Source organism: Octopus bimaculoides, chromosome 22, assembly GCF_001194135.2.
Source record: "Octopus bimaculoides isolate UCB-OBI-ISO-001 chromosome 22, ASM119413v2, whole genome shotgun sequence".
Taxonomy (NCBI): Eukaryota; Metazoa; Mollusca; class Cephalopoda; order Octopoda; family Octopodidae; genus Octopus; species Octopus bimaculoides.
The window spans coordinates 17,446,808-17,451,706 of record NC_069002.1 but is presented as its reverse complement, the minus strand read 5'-3'; the positions used below and the strand labels follow the sequence as shown (position 1 = coordinate 17,451,706).

The following is a 4,899-nucleotide window of genomic DNA, read 5'->3' as shown; positions in this document are numbered from 1 at the left end:
TATATATATATATATATATGTATATACTTATATATGTATATACATCTGCATATATGGGTACAAAATGTCATAAAACGTGAACATGAAATACAAAAATTTTGCATTTCACACCTCCTCACCCTAACTGGCTCCTGTGCTGGTGGCATGTAAAAAGCACCCTCCGAACATGGCCAATGCCAGTGCTGCCTGACTGGCTTCCATGCTGGTGGCTATAAAAAGCACCCACTACACTCTTGGAGTGGTTGGAGTTGGGAAGGACATCCAGCTGTAGAAACCTTGCCAGATCAGATTGGAGCCTGGTGCAGCCTCCTGGCTTGCCAGTCCCCAGTCAAACCGTTCAACCAGTGCCAGCATAGAAAAACGGATGTTAAACGATGATGATAATGAACCCAGTTGAGACCATCCCAGATTCTGTGATACAACTACAGTGATCTCACTGAAAACTTTTCATCAAGATAATGTTAATTTATGTTCTAAAAACCAGCTTAATAGTGACAGTTATTTTACTAAATTCTTCTTTGATCATCATCAGTGAACGTCTGTTTTCCATGCTGGCATGGGCTGGATGGTTTGACAGGAGATGGTCAGTTGAAGAGTTGCCTGGGCTCCACATCTGTTTTGGCATGGTTTCTACGACTGGATGCCCTTCTTAATACCAACCACTTTCCTGAGTGCTTTTATGCAGCACTGGTATTTTTACAAGGCACCAGCATGGGTGGTTTTTTTATGTGCACCAGCACCCATTAACCCACAAGATTAGGATTGCTTAGCTGAAGCGAAATATAGGGCCTAATGTCTGAAAATCCTTTCTCATCACTTCATCCTATATCTTTCTGGGTCTACCCCTTCCGTATGTTCTTTCCCACAATTAGAGATTGGGATTTCTTGATGCATCTGCCTTCATGACCATAGTGTATTTCAACAAAAATATGGTAACAAAGGAATTAACAACTCTAGATGAGATGGTTTAAAGTAATAAAAGAGCCATTAATGAGAGAAAGAATACTTTCATGATGGACAAAGTGTTGATGTAAAGAAAAGGAAAGACAGTGGACCTTTAAAAATGAATTTTGAATTTTTAAGTCTTTCTCTTAAGAAAAAATGATGCATTGAAATGTTAATATGTAGGAGTAAAATATCGTATGTGTTGTGGGAGAAGCAGGAGGGGTTGAGTTTGAAAGAAAGATAGGTATACAGAATTCATCATGATTCAGTAAATCAAATTAAACAGAAAACAACACAGTGAGTCCACATTCATCCTGGTTTATTTATTCAACAAATAAAGCAGGCCCCTGAGATTAAAAAAAAAATTATAATAATAGTTGCAAGATATAAAACAATAAACACATAAAAATTATTTAAAACAACAACCAACTTAGATCACACAATTTTTTTCTTCATTTTCACAGTTCAAGCCTAAAGGGAGGAAAAAAAGTCCTTTCAAAACATGGAACATTACCTCTTCCTCCAGTGAGCCTCTCTCGTAGGTCTTCAAGAGTAAATTTTAGCTCAGTCTGTTAGTCTCCATTAGATTCCTTCATTCTAGCTGTCTTCAAAGCTTTCATTTCTTTTTCAAAGACTAGAATAGAAGCAGCAGTGTTACAGGGCCGAAACATTGAATGAGAAGGCAAGTTTTTATCCAGTTTTACCCAATTAATAGGAAAAAAAATCCACATCCACAAATGCATTTTTAATCATTTTCTTTCACTCTTGCCATCTTTCAAGAAACGAACAAATAGAAAAAGGGAGTATGTATGGAAAATTTGGATAAAATTCGAAAATACAGTTGGTTGCAGCAACAAGGGGTAATATTTTGTATTTATTTCTTGTTGTTGTCATGTCCTTATTTGGTAATTTTTCTTGTATATTTTTATTTTGTTGTTGAGGGGAAGGTTAAAAGCATTGATAACAAATTGATTGAAATATCAGAGAGAATGGTTCCGAAGTCAACAGTAGCAGAAGCCACAGTATCAAACACAATTGGTTGGTTGGTTGGGGGGGAGAAAAAAAAAGATGCATGCAGAAACATTAAAGACATGCACGCAGGCATGCATGCATGCATGTATGCACACATTCGTCCATTCACAGGCTTCACGCTCCAGTCAGCTGTACAATCTCCTTGTTGTTGGTCATACAACACTCGGCTAGATCTGCAGCAGTCACACTTTCCCCTTCAGCAGCAATGACAGCAGCAGCAGCAGCCCCATCCTCGTAAACCTTCTCATCCTTACTTAAGGTTGAAGAAAGAGAAAGAGAGACAGACAGACAGATAAATGAATGATGCAGAAACCAATCTCCTTGTTTTCCGCAACAGCAGTAGTCACCATAGGATTACCAAAAGAAAAACCCTTGCATCATTCTGAAATAGAAGAAAAAAAACACTGATAAAATTGAGCTGAATTCTAATCATCATTTCAACAATCTTTTGTCTCACATTGCAGTAGTGTGGTGTAAATAAGGGGTTTTCAAACTGTGGTCTGTAAGGATAAGACAGGGGGTCCGTGGACAGCAAATACTTTTTATGGGCAATTTGATTTTATATGTTTTTTAATCGAAATCTTTTAATAGACAATAAACCTATTTGTTAAATACTGTTAAATAAATAAATGTAAAAATATGTTATTTTAAGCAAATATTTATGTATAAATTTCATAAGCGTTTATAAGGGGGTCCCTAAGGTAAAGCCTGAAATATAAAGGGGTCCGCAAGTCAAAAAGTTTGAAAACCCCTGGTGTAGATTACCAGCACCTAGCGCAAGGCAAGTATAATGCCCCCTAATCTGTGGATTATTACTACATTTTGTTTCTTTAAAAATGTTGTGCCACTGCACCACTGCCATGTTGGCATGGGGTGGATGAACCAAGATCATCCTACATCATTTCAGACCAGTAGCCCATTAATGAAATTTGTTTAGTGGGTGCAAGCTCGGGTCCAAACTTTCTTATAAACAAAGCTGATTTTTTTTTTTCAATGTTAATGTCAAAACAATCACAGGTATAATAATATTTTTTACTATATATGAGGTCTGATGAATAGGTATCTGGACTGTTGCCATATTAATGAAGCTAAAGCATGCAGAGTGAAGTTGCTTGGCAAAGATTGACCTTGAACTCTGTTGCGCATGCCCACTAAGTTTTAATGTTCTCACTCACTTCCACTGTTTACAGCAGTGCTTGGAGGGAAGGTGTGTAGCATGTGATCATTACATTGACCGTGACAGAGAACGTTGTCAAGGTGATACCTGCTCAGAGGCCTGCACAAAGTTGCAGAAAGTATATGGAGAGGAGTGTATGAGCTGCACACAAGCATACGAATGGTTCAGATGTTTTGAAGATGCCAAAAAAATATCAATATTGATGAACGTTCTGGGAGACCTGCAACCAGAACTGAGAAAAATGCTTTGTCTCATCTGCTGATCAATTCATTGGCATCCACTCCAGAGATCGACCTGACTGTTTTGTCCTCAGATCAACTTCCTCTGGACTCACTGGACACATATCCTGAATTTGCAATATGCAAATTCAAGTCGCTGCCTCTACCAACTTCTGACAGGCAGATTTTGTGTGATGTCTTGATGGATTTGCCTCATTATTTCATTCCAGGAATTCATTGTCAATCAGTATTTGAATCTTTAGTCTTTCACACCCTGGAGTTTCGACCACAGTAAAGCTTATAATGGCTAGATTCTTCTGACCACATATGAGATGAGATATTACTATATGGACTCTATCTTGCCTCCAATACTCAAAGTCAAAGGTGCATAAGCACATCCATGCTCCTCTCAGAACTTCTAGTACTCTGGATGCACATTTTTGCCACATACATATCAATCTCATGGGACCCTGGCCTGTCAGTCAGGGATTTACATACATCTTGACTTCTGCTTCACCTGATGGCCCAAAGCAATTCTGTTAAGTAACATTACTGGATCTATAGCACAAGCTCTGGTGTCAGGATGAATATCATGTTATGGTGTTTCTACCATCATTATTACAGACTGTGGTGGACAACTTGAATCCCACCTTTTTTCTGAGCTAACAAAAAACATTGGTGCCCAATGGGTTCAGACTACCAGCTATCATCTGGCATCAAACAGAATGGTAGTGTTCCCATTGCCAGCTAAAAGCTGCATTTCATTACTTATCATGACACTCAGCACTGGAGTGAGTACCTTCCCTTAGTACTCCTTGGTATTCGGACTGCATTCAAGGAGGATCTGGGATACTCCCCAGCTGAACTATTGTACAGTGCTCCTCTGTCTTTGCCAAGGCAGATACTTACCCCAGTCAATCTTGTCACTCAAGATCAGGCACTTTATGTTAACCACCTGCATTCCTATTTCCAGAAATTACCACCTGTGAACAATCGGCAACAAGCCATCAAATCTTCAGTCCTGAGGGATATTGCCTCATGGACACATTTGTTAGAAACAATGCAGTGAAAAGACCCCTCACGCCACCTTACTCAGGACCTTATCATGTCCTTTCTCATTCGAATAAACATTTCACCATAGACATAAATGTTTCTCAAGGAACAGTCTCGGTTGATAGACTTAAATAGGCTTATACAGATGCTCTTACACCAGAGCCTCATACTTCACCCTCACACACTGTACAACAGGAAGTAGATACTGCATCATCACACGCACCTCCCCCGCCACCAACACATGTCACGATAACCCAGTGGTTGTCATGTCCATTAGCCCAAAAAACTGTGTAAAACTATATATGAACTGGCCTATAGTGCCTGTTGTATTGAATTGTATTTTTTTTCCTGTACTTCTTTCTTTATCATGTATTTGCATGTTGTTAACTTTCTTTGCATTTGCTGAGTTTTGCATGTCACTTGTTACCTTTTAATTTTTCAGGACCTTTCTATCTATCTTATTTATATATATAT

At 38.6% G+C, this 4,899-nt stretch overlaps 1 protein-coding gene across 4 annotated transcripts in view; it reads right to left on the bottom strand.

Moving 5' to 3' along the window:
- Positions 1–1,247: 1,247 nt before the first annotated feature.
- The window catches only part of LOC106872239 (E3 ubiquitin-protein ligase NRDP1), a 209,249-nt gene continuing 205,597 nt past the window's right edge, over positions 1,248–4,899 (bottom strand). For all 4 annotated transcript variants that reach the window (XM_052975811.1, XM_052975809.1, XM_052975812.1 and 1 more), the window contains one exon: positions 1,248–2,359. The gene's annotated coding sequence lies outside the window, so the exon portion shown is untranslated. The remainder of the gene's footprint in view (positions 2,360–4,899) is intronic.